The 17,150-nt window shown below is 46.4% G+C and overlaps 1 protein-coding gene and 1 long non-coding RNA gene across 7 annotated transcripts in view; one reads left to right on the plus strand and one right to left on the minus strand.

Annotated features, from left to right (window-relative positions):
• Mapk4 (mitogen-activated protein kinase 4) overlaps window positions 1–11,160 on the minus strand; it is a 136,949-nt gene extending 125,789 nt beyond the window's left edge. Inside the window, exons 1-2 of one of the 6 annotated variants that reach the window (XM_030250447.1) lie at window positions 10,566–10,653; window positions 6,117–6,297 (exon numbers count right to left, since the gene is read on the minus strand). The gene's annotated coding sequence lies outside the window, so the exon portion shown is untranslated. Of the gene's footprint in view, window positions 1–6,116; window positions 6,303–9,649; window positions 10,676–10,766 lie in introns of those variants that run through there. The other 5 variants (XM_030250446.1, XM_006525901.4, NM_172632.2 and 2 more) reach the window with 5 other exon arrangements.
• Window positions 10,780–14,240, plus strand: Gm9925 (predicted gene 9925). Its single transcript, NR_164344.1, has 3 exons — window positions 10,780–12,331; window positions 12,609–12,771; window positions 14,037–14,240. It is a non-coding gene; the product is annotated as a predicted gene 9925 (long non-coding RNA).
• Window positions 14,241–17,150: the final 2,910 nt, after the last annotated feature.

Below are 17,150 nucleotides of genomic sequence, written 5' to 3' on the forward strand. Positions count from 1 at the left end.
TCCAAAGGCGAACTGGAGAAGACTGACTTCCAGGCAGCTAGGATGAGAGTCTTAAAGCCCACACCCACAGACACACCTACTCCAACAAGGCCACACCTTCTAATGGTGCCACTCCCTGGGCTGAGCATATATAAACCATCACACTTGGGTTTTCTTTTGGGGGGGAGGGGTGGGGTGGGCTGGGAAGGTTAGCTTACTTTTTCTGATGGTATGATATAATTATAATATTTCTCCATTACCTTTTCCCCCTCTAAGCCCTTCCTATATGCCTCTCCCTTCAGTTTTATGGCCTCTCTTTTCACTAATTGCAATAATATAATTTTTAAAAACCCAGAACCAAGACTCATTGAAAAGGTTATCGTGAGTCTTGGGGCCTGGACATGACTATTCCTTAAGCGGAGCTTCGGCCCCAGTTGGGCAATTCTGTTTCACATACAGAACACTGGGCAGCCTGCTGAATGAAAGACCTAACCAGCTTATATACAGTCTACTTTTTTCCTGCTTAGCTTTAGTGCTGAAACAGCAGATTCTTGGGTCCTCATGATACACACACAAAAAAAGGATTTCTAATGGGGTTCTAGATACCATCCTAGTGTCTTCTCCCTCAGCCAGTCACCTTATTACAAAAAGACCAGACAACCACTTTTGGCCACACAAGGAAATAGAGCTCCATTTACCAATTAATGGAAATTTACCACCCCAGCTATCAATTTCCAGCTATCAATAGGATGGCATTTGGAATACAAAGGAAGAGTGGTCTCTAATTTGAGGCAGGCAAAAAGAGCTGGGGGCTGGTGCTGCTTTCTGCTCAGTCCTATGATGAATAAGACTTGGTCCTTCCTCCTGCTGCTGGCAATGAACTAACTTTTCCCATGAGCGTAAGAGTACGCTAGCCCATGGTTAATGGTAATCGCCACCAAGCCTTACAACCTGAGTTCAACCCCCAATACCCACATCATGAAAGAAGTGACTCTGGCAAGCTGTCCTCTGATCACACACACCCACACATGACACAGACACAAACAACAATTCATTAACAAGAAGTTTTAAAACAGAACATTCTAGAAGCTCCAGAGAGCTAAGGAGACAGAGAACGCTGCAGGCCTAAGATTCTAGGAAGAAGACTAAGGCATGTGTGCTTAGCATCAGGGCCATTTTGTCACAAGAGTAGCAAGGCACTTGCTCTAGGAAGACAAAGCTGAACAGCACGCTGACACCCTGTCTTAGGGTTTCCACTGCTGTGAAGAGACAGGATTACCAAGGCAACTCTTATAAAGGCAAACATTTAATTGAGGCTGGTTTACAGTTTCAGAGGTTTAGTCCATTATCATCATGGCAGGAAGCATGGCAGTGTGCAGGCAGACATGGTGCTGGAGAGGAGCTGAGAGTTCTGCATCCTGATCCAAAGGTAGCCAGGAGACTCTCCTCCACTCTGGGTAGGGCCTGACATACCAGGAGCCCTCAAAGCCTGCCCACACAGTAACACCTTCCTATTCCTATTCCTATTCCTATTCCTATTCCTATTCCTATTCCTATTCCTATTCCTATTCCTATTCCTATTCCTATTCCTATTCCTATTCCTATTCCTATTCCTATTCCTATTCCAACAAGGCCACACCTCCTAATAGTACTCTCTTCCCATCAGCCAAGGAGAGTTAAACCACTACACAGCCCAATGGGATCAAAAGGCCAGGGCCTCTGCTTTACATCAAACATAGAAGTCCAAGAGCAAGGAAATGGAAATAAGGAAAAACAAAAAATAATCTAGTCTGGCTTCATGTCATCTGGGTTACCTAGAGAGTCTCAAGCTTCCTAAGAGACAGTTTTCCTGCAACTCTATGCAAGCCATTTAAAATCCTTTTTAGAACACTTGTCATATTTAGCAGTAACAGCCAAAGCTTCAAATTATGTCATCAAATGTTAAATATCACTAATTACATGATACATTAGCATTATTTAATTTATCAGAGAAAAATAAAAATGCTGCCAAACATAAATGTAAGAATCTATTAGTTTTAAAAATATCTTGATTTCAGAGATTGAAATGTAGAAATATTTATATTTTAAGATATAAAATGTGGTATTTATATATACATTCATTTTTTTAAAGTCAGGGTCTTACTGTAGCCCAGTCTGACCTCATGCTTGTCCTGCTTTAGCCTTCCAAGTGCTGAGATCACATGCTGGTGACACATGGTTAAGTCACACAAATAATTTTTTAAAGAAATATTCAGCACACAAAGACTAACCAACAAAACAAGGAAACATAATAACGTAAACATGAACCGAAACGAAAATCAGAACACACAACAAATAGGAAAAACAGGTGCTTAGGTATTACAAAGGGAAAATCCCAGACATAGAAGGCAAAATATCCGGGCCCAGCACACAGCTATAAAAGCTGGGCTTAGCCAATGAGCCAGGTATGTGATGAATACCTGTATCCTGGTACTTGAGAGGAGATGGGGAAGACCAGGGCTAACTCGGAGGTCAGCCTGGGCTTATAGCAACTTTGTCTCAAAAACAACGACTAAACTTCCAGGGGTAGTGGAAACAATGTCAATGTTGAAGGCGATATGGCTTCTTGTTGAAGCTATAATGTTGAAAAATAACTAGAATTCTGCAAATGAAATTCAGGGATTAAGACTGAAATTGCAAACAAACATATGAATTCAAACCAGATTAGATATCGCTGAAGAAACACTGGGACTTGGAAGACAGAACTCTTGAGAGTGTAGCTTGAAGAGACTGTTTAAAATGGGGAGGGGATGGAAAACACAGGAACCAGTCTGAGAGAATGCTCAGTAAATTCAGGAAGGCAAACTGACCTCGTACCACAAAAATTCTCCCACAAATAAGCAAATGAGTTTGGGGACAGTTGCTAATATTCCCCAGGCTAACACTCTTCTGTTAGGGGTTGGTCTTGTGCATGGCACATTCAGTTTCTGCTTTCTGTGCTCAGAGCTCTGGCTACAGTCTGGACACTAGCACTGTTACAATTGTTGAGCCATCTCCTGTATCAATGTTGTGTAAAGAATGTTCCCTAATTATCCCTGATTGGTTAATAAAGATCTGACCAGCCTATGGATGGGCAGAGGAGATAGGAAGGTTGGACTTCCGATTCCAGCCAGGGGTCCCAGGGAGAGAGAAGGAAGAGAAGAACCACTAGGAAAGAAGGTGGAGAGACCAGAAGGATTTGCTATGAGGTCTTGATAAGAGAGCAGGCATGAGGTCACACATGGACCAGAGCAAGCCAGGGAAAACCCAGACTGATAAGTCACAGGGCATTAGAGAGGTAGAATAGGCCAGCCTAGGATTAAAGCTTGCTAATAAACTTAATAGGCCTTTGTGTCAATGATTTGGGACAAAGCGGGGACAGATAAGGCTGTCTTTGAATTAATGCCTACACTTTTCAAGGCCACAAACACAACCAGGGGCAGGTCACACACCTGTAAAGAGCGGTGACTGAAGGGGTGTGTGAATTTGGACGTTTCTCTTTCTGTCTGCCACGGTTCGCTTGGCAGGCTGTGGTAGGGATGAAGCTGAGAAAGACTCACTGTATGTTGGCCTTCTCAGCCCGGAGCCCCAGCTTTGTACATTGACCTTCACCAAACCCTCCCTAAGTTTTGAGTGTTGGATCTTTACGAGGTGCATCCCCCTCTTAAGCCTTCTTCAGTAATTCATAAACCACTCCTCTACCATGAAGAAACAGGACATTGAGAGTCTGGCATCACAGACTATTAGATACAATTTTTTCATAGAATTCCCAGTTTACCTTTGAAATCTGAGACATACTGGGTTTTTTTTTGTTTTTGTTTTTGTTTTTTTCTTTTGAGAAATGGTCTTATAAACAGGTGTAGTTGTTTAATCACGAAGGAAAAAAAAAGATAGAAAAGTAACTCTCCAAAATGCAACTGTAATCAACAAAACTAACTCATTAATTTTATCCATCAAATACAGAAACATAGAGTACCATGCACTCTCGGTAGTGTGAGGAAATTCCATCGCTAACAGCATGCTACCAACGAGAGTACAAGCTCGCATGCCCCTTTCATAAAGACATTTAATACAGTGTGCTCACTCCACTAGCTAAGTAATTTCTCTATCTGTGAATATGTCACAGAGAGAATTAAAAAAAAAAAAAAAACAATATTCCAAGCTGTCGAAAGAGTGCAGGCGCAATGACCCAGTGGGGAGAACTTGGAGAGAAATTTAATATCCACTAATAGTAAAGTGTTAGGATAAATTAAGGATCTTACAAATACCAAACTACCCATCCACTAAAATTATATTTACCATGAGTTTGAATCATGGATATCATTTGTTCTAGTATTACCTGGAAAAGGATTAAAATTAAAATTATACACACACACAATGTGGTCTCAATTATATTTTAAAATGAGCCAAGAAAACCATTAAAATGTAAAAAAACCAACTCTGAATAGGGTATAGGTAGATCTGTTTATTCTTGATACCTTCACGACTGTGCATTAATGACTCTCCTAAATAGAGACATCAATATTATCATTCTTATCAATCACTGTGAAGGTATCTTAAAATAAGCTCTATAAAACAATTCCATTCACTCAGTACAACTTCTGGAGCTTTCCCGTGGTTGTTTTCAGAACAAGGCTTGTGTGCACACATCGCTGGCACCCGTGTAATTAGCTTGAATCTGTGAGCTGCTTTCTCAGAATGAGATGTCCTGGAAAGAAGGCAAGTAATTAAACCTTTTTCCTGCCTCCTCAATTTTCCACCAACAAGCTCCCGCAACCAGGAAGCCAGGAGTATCCCAGCAGCACTGAGAATCGAAAGACAGGGTAAACCCCCAGCTGCCAGCCCCAGCCTCCTCAGGGAACTCGCTGTAACAGCTGTAACCGTGGCGTGGCGAGCCTTCCAACTGCTTCCTGCCTTGGTTTCCAGCTTACATGATGGACAAGAAGGGCTGATCAGGGGATCCTTAAATCTCCTTGCATTCCATTTTTCATTTTAAAAGAAAAACAACTCAATAGCTCTCCTCTTTAAAATGCTCATATAAATTGCCAGTTTAAAAGTAGAAGGAATAGTATTTTTTTAAATGTCTCTTGCAATAGCAAATCTTCCTCTACAGGTTTATTTGGTGGTTGTTGTTGTTGTTAATCTAGACACTGATACATTGACTGTTTCACTTCACAGAGAGCCAGGTGTATTAACATAACGAAACTAGATTGTTCTAAACTAGGGCAAGAGATCAATTAATTTAATGACAAATTAATTAGAAACCTAAAATACAGTTTTTCAAGATTTATTATTTAGCTTACAAGTGCTTAAATGGCTTTGCCCCGACTCCCCACACGTAAGGGGATGAATATTTCCCCCTTGGTCTGTTTTAATGCATGACAAAGTCTCCCTCTAAGCTTGGGAGTTGCAAAAGAGAAGTATAAATCAACAAAGTCTTACTGAGCCTTTCAGAGACCACTCCATGACCTGAAGACACACCTCATTCACTTTCCGAAGCACCAAGTTGGACACTGACTGCTCTGCACAAAAGTAGCTTCTATCACTGCAACTCAGACCCTGCTGACTGTAAACTAACCTTACCCTCTTCCCATCCTACAGGAATGCTGTTGGTGCTGAGGCTGGCATGCAGATACACTCTAACAGGTGAAGTTCTTGGTTTTAAGGCAGATGTGAGCAGGAGGACAGATCGCCCTGGAACTCACGAGTCTTTGTTCATCTCTCTATGATGTAAGATAACACCTGAAAAGCTTCTCGAAGCTCCTACTGGTCCTGCACAAAGAAAGTTTGTAGTACCCTATTCACGCTTGCCTCCCACCCAGAGATGGCCTTACCAGGAAGCAAACTGAAGCTTAAACTCACAGCCCCCGTACTTGATTGTCCTAGAACACCATTCAAGACTGGCCATGTTGCTTTTTTCTTTTTTCTTAAATATTACTTATTTATCTCTTATGGCATGTGCCTTGGTGTTTTGCCTGCATGTATGTCTGTGTGAGGGTATTTTATTCCCTGGAACTGGAGTTGCAGACAGTTGTGAGCTGCCGTGTGGGTGCTGGGAATTGAACCAGAGTCCTATGCAAGAGAGGGTCTTAACCACTGAGCCATCTCTCCAGCCTTACCTTTTTTTTAGGTATCTCCAAACTACATAAGCAAATCCCTGCCGAACTCAACCTCGACCTCACTTCCCGACTCTCATGTTGCCCACCAGCTATGGCCCAACAGCAGGTTCAGCTGCTCCTGTGGTACCGGCTTGCTGCCAAAGATGGTTCTGTTACCACACTTCTGGTAGCTAAGTGAGATCTACACTGAGGAGGAAAAAAAAAATTAGACAGGAAGAATGGCCTCAAAAATGAACTTAACAATATGATTTCTGCATCTGAGTATGCGTGCTGACCAGGGACCTAAATTCTGATCTGAAAATATTGATATGGAAAATTCTACATTTATTAAGTCGCTTTTACTGAAAAGAATCAAGTGACACTAAATCAAGCCTGTCCCCGATAGTTATGTTTCAGCATGATACATAGTATCCAGTACTCCAAAGAGCAGTGGTCCTCAGACAGGAGTTACTTTTCTCGCAGGGAACCTTTGTTGCTATCTGGGGATGCTTTGGGTTGCTACCATTTGGAAAGGGTAGCTATTCCGGGCCTCCAGCATCCGGTGGGTAAAATCCATGGGCATAAGGAAACACTAGACAAGGTATGTCTTGTAACAAAGAATCCCCAAGTCTGAGAGCTGCACTTAAGAATCTGTCTTGAAGTAACTAACAGGCATGCGCAGAGACAGACAGAGACTCCCACTGCAAAATAACAAATCTCCAGACCTTGGGGGAGAGCATGTGAAGGCTAAGTTGAGAGGTGGCTCACAAAGAGCTACAGTCTGAAGTCAACTGCCACCCCATTATACAAAGCAATAAAGCCTCTGGCGGGGGGAAAATGGACAGTGTACTTTAAAGCAGTGGTTCCCAACCTTCCTAATGATGCAATCCACGTCGTGACTCTCGACCATTAAATTATTTCATTGCAACTTCATAGCTGCATTTTTGCTACTGTTATTAATCATAATGTAAACATCTGATATGTATAGGATTATCTGATATGTGACCCCTCCACCCCCACTAAAGGCCCACGACCCACAGGTTGAGAACCATGGCTTCAAAGAAAGGGAGCCAGACATGGTGGAACATGTCACTGATCCCAGCACAAGAGAAGCTCAGAAAGGAAAATCTCAAGTTCAGGATCGGTGAGCACAGGCTACATAGCGAGACCCTATGCAAACAAACAAGCAAGCAAACAAAACAAAAACCCCCAAAGACTGAAGCCTCCAGATGTGCACGGCTGATGTGCACGGCTCGTGGGACTGCACGGATCCTAGGCTCCGTGTTATCACTTCAAGGGAGCAGGAAAGTCACCCTGCCAGCCCAGTAACTTCCAGCCTGGCAGCCCCAGCACCACCCCAGAGGCAGCTCTAATGAGGCTTAAAGAACAAAGACCCCTGAAGACAGAACAGTGACCTACATTCACATTCAGGACAGTGATGGGTAACAGATTGTTTGCCCCAGAGACCAGTTTTCGTACACTGCAAGGCCTGCCAGGAGCAGCTGAAACTGGTGACAAGGATGGGAGGGACCTCAGGAGGGAGGGAAAGAGCGAAGACGAAATGGGCAGCAGGAGACACTGAAGTCTCACCTACTCCAAAGTCACCTGCAGAAGAGGAGAGATGCAGGGAGCAACAGGAGGCAACATTCCTGGCCTGAGGAAGATTAGAGCCGAGCTCAGCTCAGGTGAAAACACTTCAGGAATGCTTGAAGGAATGGGGGAGGGGTGCAGGGCCGGCCAGCAGGGCAACTAGAGGATCTCCTGGAACCTCGAACTGGGTGATGGCCGGACTTACACCTGACAGTCCGACACTAAGTCTGTCTCTCAGGCAGCACATCTCTGGTGAATGGTTGGGAACCCCATCCAGATGGACACCTAGTCCCTTCTAAGGGCTTGAAAAGCTAGTCTGTTTGCCCAGATGCTTTCTGCTAACGGCCCTTTCCCTCAACTGGAATGATCACCTTAGGGTTTCTCTGCTGTTGGTCTCCATTGGTGTCCTTTCCCTTTGATCACATTCATTTCGAGTTGACCAAGTTTTCTATGAAGATTTTCTAACAGGTCTACTTCCAGAAGAGACCACTGGCGGTTGGGGTAGGGGTGAGGAAAAAGGTCCAAGTTCATAGCAAAGATAATGCCATGGAGTTTTAAAAGAATTTAAGATGGAAATCAGAAACCATTTGAAGAAGAAAAGGTATATTGTATCAAGAAGCTGGGGTTAAGTCATTACCCAGAAACTGCTAGAAGTCAATGTCAAGAGATAAACATACAGAACAAATGGAAATTCTCCACTTCTGGTTTTAAAAGAAAGCCACGATTCTATAGGGTTTTTTGTTTGTTTGTTTGTTTGTTTGTTTGTTTTTAAGCATGTTACTAGATTTCCTTTTTTTTGGTGCCCAAGCTGCCATTGTAGTCATCTCATGAACTCTCACAGGTCCTGCAGGACAAGGACTGTTTTAGGTTACATTGTCCTGGTTGGAGTATATATAACAAAGAGGCATGTAAATATTTGCCATTATATTGAGAATGTATAATTTTCTGGCCAGTGGGAATTAAGATCTGGGGATAATTCTTCAGATATCTTAACAGGTCTCTCGAGCATTTGTAAGGATGCGATTAAGGACCCTGCCTTGGCCCTGATATTAGTGTGAGCTGCCTGGATGAAGTAAGCTTAGCTGGCCCCATCTTTTTTCCTTCTTCACTCCGTTTCTTTCCTGAGTTGGCTGTCCACCTGCCTGTCTTTCTGCTCCAAACTTAATCCCACTTTTTAGCACTAAGGTTTTGCCACATAAAACTTTGTCCTATTCTCTGTTATAATTAGCAAAGTTCTTTCTCTTCACTGTTCTGCCTTGTTCCAGTCAGACCAACTCTCAAGCATTCAAGCTTAAATTGCCCCATGTAGAAAGACAAGCTCTTCTCATGCCACACCATAATCTACAAAGTTAAAATTCAGTTTTCTCCGGGAGTTGAAGAAACAAGGATTGTCCCTCCGGGGCAGCACCTGGAACTCTCACCACAACCCCCTCTTTGGGAAACCACCCATCCATTACTCTCTCCTTCTACTTCGCACCACACCACACCACACCCCCACCTCTACCTCCCCCGCCCGCACAGTATACTGGGCTCCCATTTGGAAAAAAAAAAAAAAAAAAAAAAAGTCCTTTGCATACTAGGTTCTCCGTGAATAATAATTAATCATTACAGTAACAGGATCATAACACGGCTTCCTCAAACATCGGAAATACCCAACAAGTACCTGTCAACATGAAAACGTCACGGCACACCCGTTTTGCGCATAGTAGGTGCTTAACAAGCATCTCTGAAATGAAGACAGTTGCCCTGCACACAGTAGGCCTCCGGTAAAAAGGACTACAAAATCGAATGGCAGGCAGCACTCGTTCTTAGAGAACCTGGCAGGGATGACATTAATCAAAACCCAGGCACAGTTCCATGAATGGAAATGCAACGTCTCGAGGTAGCGCTTTCAAGAGTGCAGGAGAGGCGCGTGACAGCGCGGCCGCGGCAGGAATCGCGCTCTTTTGGGAAGCTGTACCTACCTCTGCTCCGGGGTACGGATGAGCAGCCGGAATCTAGGGGCTAGAAAGCGCCTCTTCCAAGGATTGTCCCTCCAGGGCAGCACCTGGAACTCTCACCACAACCCCCTCTGTGGGAAACCACCCATCCGGGTTTCTCCAAGGAATCAAGAGTAGCAGGGAGAACAAAAGCAAAAGCCCGCCGGGCTTCCGATTCTTTTCTGATGGAGATCAAGCCGGCCGGAGGCAGAGGGAGCCGGCCGGGACTGAGCAGTGATGTCAGCCCCCTGTCGCTGCCCGCACTGCCCTCCCTCCCCAACCGTTGCGGGCTCAGAGCTGTCCAGCTGGGGGAAGCAGCCAGGTCCTCTTTCTCCCGGAGCCACCGACCCACAGAAGGGGTGCCTCTTTCGGGTGCGGCCGGGGGAAAATGCGAGGCTAACCCTTGAACAGGGAAATAAACTGGAGGAGAGGCTAACTAGGAACAGAACCAGACCCCCAGATCCAAATCAGAACTCGCGAACTGCCCCTCCGCCACCCCGAACGCGCGCTGTCCCCAAGGGGTGGGGTCCCCTCGTGGCGCCCAGCCCCTGGGTCGTCTTCCCTCGCACACACCCACGGAAGAGCCCAGCAGCAACCTTCCCACCCAAACTGGGGAGCCAGGGACAGCACCCGCGCACGGTGCGCGGAGGAAGAGGTCACCGAGGGCGGCCGGGGTGGGTCCCACCAGAGACAGTGGCCGGCGTTCCGAAAGTCGCGAGTTGGGTGTCTGCTCGGTCTTGGGGGATGCGGGGGGAGGGGATCACGGGTCAGGTGAGGCTGGGGTGCAGAGTGAGCCGGGAAGTCCCGGTCCTTTTGCAGTTCCCAGCTCTCCGGAGCAGGCGGAACTCCGGGAGGCGCGGGCAGCGAGAGAAAGAAAGCGGGCGAGCAGGGAGCCACTCACCGAGGCAGACGGAGCGCGGCGGCCCTTTGTCTGCGGCCGCGGCGCCGGCGCTCTCCGCCCGGTTGCACCAGCCCTGGCGCGGCCGAGCTCCCGCCGGCTCCCCGACAGTCCGACTCGGGCTCGAGCCCGGCCCCCGCCCGCACTGCCCCCGCCGAGGCTCCGCCCCCAGCCCCGCCCCTGCCCTGGCCCGCGGGCCCCCACCTGCTGCGGCGGGGACAGCTGGAGCCCCAGCAACCGCACCGGGGACCATCCAGCTGGGACCCAGACCCGGAGGCGACCTCTCCTGAGCAGCCGGGTTTCTGCACCTCCTGCGTGGACGTCCGGTCCCGGGGCAACCTGGGCTTCCCGCTGGGCACCTGCTCTTCAGATCTCCTGTCGCTCTAGCAGCGGGGTCCTCACTCCTGCAAGCGTTGGAGGTTCCCTCAAAGCCCGGTCCTTGAGGAAGGGATGTCGCGATGTGGAGCTCTCCCTGAGCCCCGGCCGGAGCTTAGTCTTTGCTTCGGGTCAACCTCTTCTACCCAAACCGCGGAGATGGAGGGCGGGGAGAAAGAGCCGGTTGGAACTGGACCGCTCCAGGCAGAGGGGAAACCTGAGTGGGCGGGAGCCACCCCTGGCTGAGGGTCTTGGGGACGCTACGGGAGCTCAGGTCACTAGGGGGCCTTGCGCGTGCAGCAGATCTAGGCTGCGCGTACGTCCTGGTTCGCAGGGTCTAAGTAAAACTCACAGATGGGAACCGAGACTTTAGTAGCCAGAAAAAAAAAAAAAGAAGTCTCGGACCCCAAACTTTGCTAGTGACTGGTGTTTGAGCTCTCTTCCAGCAGGTAGATGCGTCACTGTGCGAACGCATCCCTTTAAAACGGAAAGCTGCTCTCCTAAGCAGGGGGGCGGGGGTGGAATGTGATGAACTAAATATTGTATAATGAGGTCACCAGTGTTTTGGTTGCCAGTGAATTCTCCCTCTTCTCATCCAAAGCACCCAGCAAGTGGGGGCTGCACTTGTACACTTAACCAAGTCTAATGTGCCAGGTGTTTATGTCTGCCCATTCTGGAGAGCGGTACAATTTCTGATACTTCATAGATACTCAGTAACTACTGAAATTATTTGGGTTGTATAACCTCACTAAGGGGTAACATGGATTAAAAAAATGTAAAACTTAGAAACTGTGGGATTGCATTGGAAGCTGTAACAAGTGCTTAACTCGGTGGTAGTCCTGTAAAGGGAACAGATGGTAGTTATAATCTCTGTGCAGATATACTTGTCGTTAATCCTATGTATGTAGGTAGCCAAGAAGTTTGAGACTAACTATAGCTAGGTTAGAGAGAGGAGTTACCTGGACTTGCATTGATCTAAAAGGAGAGGTTGAGGTTGGTGTGTCTGCAGTCAGACATTTCAACGCGCCTTCCCTAGAGAACATTTTAACATTCTGCTCACTTAATTTTCATTACAAATAAGTATTATCAATTCAGCAAGTGTGCATAAATATGAAGTGTTCTGTGTTGATGTATTCCCTTTTATAACATCTCTGCTAGGACGGAAGAAAAAGAGGCCTCAAGATGCTCGTTTTATGCAAAAGAGACAGAAGGGCAAACATCCCCCCCCCCCCCCGCGCGCCCCGAAGTAAATCCATGTATCAGCTGAGGGTCTGGTGAATGGGCACCGCAAGTGTGACCCAAGACAACTGGAGGTCTGGGAGTCTCCCTTCTGTGTGTTTTAGCTCAGAGTCTGGGGTCTGGAAACCACTCCTAATGACTGTGTGCTTGTCCATGTGAGTAATTTATCGCTTCCATTTGGCAACGGGGGAAATGTAATTTTCTCCATGTGATGAGCGTGAGTGAATGGATCATGCATAGCAAATGGCCCTCCTCCAAACTGTTGGATGAGAGACTATGAAATATGCATTTGAATATCAGAGTCCACTGCTACAGAACGCCTGGGGCAAAATAAGAACTGAGAGCCTACCTAGGCTCCTCCCATCACACTTGCTACATGGGGTCTTCCTCCTGCTCTTAGGAAACAAGCGATCTCTTATTTTCACTCCGCAGGGGAGGCTCCTGAAGGACTTGCTGGAGGAGGCAGTGTGTTAACCCGCTGGGACGAAGGAGCCATTCTGTCCTGTGCCCCGCTGCCTGTGTCTGAACACACCAACTACCTCAGTGTCTAGCCAGGGCACCAACCTCTGTGTAGCCCTGGAAGTTATGGGAACAGGTAAATACCATGCCTGCCAGATTCATCGAGGGGCATTCCCTTTGACTCCAGTTTAGGTGGTGAGGGAAACTAAAATCTCCAGACTGCATAACAGCTGCGTCTACTCCATGCCCTCTGCTCCAGGGAGGCGTTGGTGTCACTGAGGGACAGTGCCTTTGCATGTGTCCTCTCTCCCAGGGATGAGGACTGGTTGGGCTTGAGAAACCTAAGAACCCTTGGCTTTAGTGGTAGAGCCCTCAGCAAGGACATAAAAAGCAAACCTCTGTCCCATTTGCAAAGCCCCCTCCCCCTCCTTCTTGCGTTCCTTCCCCCTCTCCCCACCTCTTCCCCTCCCCCACCCCTGTTACCTCCAGGTCATTCTGCCCCATGCCCCACTGCATAAATCTGGACACACAGACTCCCTCAGTGGCTAGCTAGGGTATCAACTTCTGTATAACCTCCCCCCTCTTCCCTGTTTCCCTCTCTCCCTCCCTCTCCCTTTCCTCCTTCCTCTTCCTGTTTCTCCTTGTTCTTCTTCCTCTTTCTTCCACCCTCTTTCAGTCTCTCTGTCCCTCTTCTCCTCTGTTTTTAGCCCTGTTGGATCTGAAGCAAGTGCCACTTGTGAAACACGTACATGCACATACATGAACACACGTGCACACACGTAGGCACACACACACACACACACACAGTGTTCAAGCCCGCCCATAGGGAAACGAGGCAGACCGAGGGATCATTATAGCTTCGGTCAGGCCTCAGGCTTCAGGCCTCAGGCCTACAAATCAGAGGCCACGCCTTCCCCGCTGTCATTTCAGGCTGCTTTAGAAATGCCTTTGTTTCAATGAAATCCAAGCTGCAGGTGCAGACCTGGAGACCAGAGGCAAGTGGCTCTTTGGGTTGCGTGGTTTTAACTGTGGGCTGGCGATTTGAAGCCTTTGCATTCGTCAGAATTACCTAGGAAACGTTCATGCTCACGAAGCCAGTGACTACAGTGGCCCACTTAAGGAATGTCTCTCTGCTGTACCCTGCCTTCCCTCCTGTTACTATAAGCTGTCCTTGTTCTAGGCTGTGGTTGTGAACCAGGGGTAGAAAGCAAGCTTGGGATGCAGGGTCCAATCTCTAACCATCTCTAATCATTTGTTAATTTACCAATAAACAAACACAACTGTCCCCTGCTGTATCAGGATCGAATGACCCTTGTGGACACGATCCCATTTCCTTATTCCCTCAAGAACATCTTTCTACAAAAATTCTTCTCTCCCCTCTACCCGATTTTCTCATGACAGGATTATACACTGCAGCCATCAAAACCGGTTTAAGGGTCTTCAAGATGACTCAGCAGATAGAAGGATTGCTGCCAATGCCTAGTAACCTGTATTTGATAGCCAGGATCTACATAGTAAGATAGAACAAACTCCAGGAAGTTGTCTTCTGACCTTTCACCCCATGCCCTTCTTCCTCCAAACAATAAATGTAGTGAAGAATTGTAATGGTTTATCATCGATGGCCTTTCCAAAGTAAATCTAGAGCTAGACATGATCCCGGGAGGAGAGAGGCAGAGGCAGGGAGACCAACAGTTCAAGGCCATTGGTTACAAAGAAAATGGGGGGGGGGGGGGGGGCAAGTGTGACTACAAGAAATCCTGTCTAAAAAGAAAAATATCGCCGGGCGTGGTGGCGCACTCCTTTAATCCCAGCACTCGGGAGGCAGAGGCAGGCAGATTTCTGAGTTCGAGGCCAGCCTGGTCTACAAAGTGAGCTCCAGGACAGCCAGGGCTATACAGAGAAACCCTGTCTCAAAAAAAAAACAAAAAACAAAAAAAAAAAAAAAAAAGAAAAAGAAAAATATCAAATCCAAAGCAAAACAAAAAATACCTTTCTCTAGCCTTTTCTTGTCTCTCATTGGTCCTTCACAATAAAATCTGGCAAAACAAAGTTTTTACACTCTCTGTCTAACCCACTCCTATCACCTGGGTGAAGGATAGCCAGTGGACTCTGTGTCTTTAAAGCTAGTGATCTGTCCTCAAGCCTTAAGTGTAGTTCATCTTTCCTTTCTTCTTAAAATACTTTCTCGTTTCTCCCAGCATTCTTCTGATTTGATTCGATCTCACTGGCTTTTCGAGGAACCTTAAATGCCAGCTACTTATCCCAGCAGACAGCATGCAAAATAAAAAGCGCTAAAGGCATTGCCAGGAAACTCAAGAACAGGGCAAAGATGCTATCACTACTATTAACATTGTTTTAGAGATGAAATTAAACAGTAAGACATGAAAAAAAAATAATAGCTATGACTACTAACAAGAAATAGATGTAGGTCTTGTATATGCTATAATTATACAACTAAAATGTCAGACTTTGGTTTGGTGTTTAAATGCGAGTAAAGAGACAGCTAGATGATTCAGTGAGCCAGGGCACGTGATATGGAACCTGGTGATCTGAATTCAGTCCCTAGGAGGTACATAATGAAAGGAGGGAAACAACTACTGCACTTTGACCTTCGATCTTCATGTGTATACACACTAGCATGCACCTGCATGCACACGCATACACACGTATAACATAACATAAAAATTAAATGTTACTGGAGCCCCAGCTATGGCGGTACATTCCTGTAATCCCAGTGCTTGGAAACAGAGACAGAGGATTGGGAGTTGGAGCCCAGCCCATGCTATATAGTGAGACTCCATCATTCAACAATTTAAGGACATCTGGGTAAAAGGACAAACTAGAGGCTGCGTCTTTGTGAGCCAATACAAGACTTTTTTTTGCCGGGCGGTGGTGGCGCACGCCTTTAATCCCAGCACTTGGGAGGCAGAGGCAGGCGGATTTCTGAGTTGGAGGCCAGCCTGGTCTACAGAGTGAGTTCCAGGACAGCCAAGGCTACACAGAGAAACCCTGTCTTGGAAAAAAAAAAAAGAAAAGAGAGAAAGAAAGAAAGAAAGAAAGAAAGAAAGAAAGAAAGAAAGAAAGAAAGAAAGAAAGAAAGAAAGAAAAGAGAGAGAGAGAGAAAGAAAGAAAGAAAGAAAGAAAGAAAGAAAGAAAGAAAGAAAGAAAGAAAGAAAGAAGGAAAGAAACATTTTTTTTAAAACAGCGTTTCTCTGTATAGCCTTGGCTGTCCTAGAACTCACTCTGTAAACCAGGCTGGCCGAGAATTTACAGAGATTCCCCCCTACCTCTGCCTCCCAAGTGCTGGGATTAAAGGACTGAGCCACCACTGCCCAACCAGATTAAGGAATTTTATCGAAAAGAGAAATCAAGGAAGAAGAGCTTCGGAGACACGCCAAGGAAGTGAAGTGACCAGAGGAGAGCCCAGGCACAGATGGAAAACTGCGGAGCAGCATCCTGTGCACAGTTCCCTCCTGGAGGAAGAGACTGAAAATGCTTGTGAAAGGGGAGCCAGACAGAAAGTTCAGCCTCACCTTCTGGAAAAACCCATAGTGCTTAGAAACTTCAAGTCCAGTTATAGGTCTTGGTAAGACAGTATATCTGGTGGGCAGGGCAGAGGTGGAGCGAGATCGCCTTTGTCATACTGTCTGACTAGGATGGCTGAAGCCAGCTGACATTTGGACAGAGCATCTTTTGTTTAAAACTGAGCTCCCCTGGGGCCTGACATCAGGGAGCATCCACAGACCTCAGCATCCACTGAGCCTCTGTTATAACTCTTCATTGAGCAGAGGCCCATAAAAGCAATGGTGACAAGCAAGAGGTCCAGACCTAATGGGCCAGGGTGCCCGTGGCAGGAGTCTGCCTTGAGTTGACAAATGCATAAGGAGAAATGGCCCTGCCCTTGTTGGGGGTGGGGGGAACTTCTCTATAGAAAACTAGCCTGGAGTTTGATAGTTGTCCCCCTGAGGTCAGAGGGTGGATTACGTCATCGCCAGCTCCCCATGTTTGGAAACATTTAAACTCTATATTGTTACTCTACATTTAGCAGGATTTCTACTATTTTTCTTTGTTTTAAGTGCTTTCGATTTTCAACTCTTCTCCTTTATCTAATATGTCTACACATTTTCCTTTTCTATTTGGGAGCAATATTTTTTATTTTCCTTTCATCCTATGTTGCCTTGTTATTGGCTTCTATACATTTAGGGGTATTTATCTCCTTTTTTGTTTGTTTGTTTGTTTGTTTTTTTGAGACAGGGTTTCTCTGTGTAGACCAGGCTGGCCTCGATCTCAGAAATCCGCCTGCCTCTGCCTCCCAAGTCCTGGGATTAAAGGTATGCACCACCACTGCTCGGCACACTCACCCTAATTAATTGTGAACGTCGTACTATATTTTCTACAGTAGTGTCTTAGTTAGGATTTTACTGATGTGAGCAGACACCATGACCAAGGCAACTCTAATAAGGACAGAATTTAATTGGGGCCAGCTTACAGGTTCAGAGGGTCAGTCCATTATCA

Source organism: Mus musculus, chromosome 18 (genome assembly GCF_000001635.26).
Source record: "Mus musculus strain C57BL/6J chromosome 18, GRCm38.p6 C57BL/6J".
In the NCBI taxonomy this organism is placed as follows: Eukaryota; Metazoa; Chordata; class Mammalia; order Rodentia; family Muridae; genus Mus; species Mus musculus.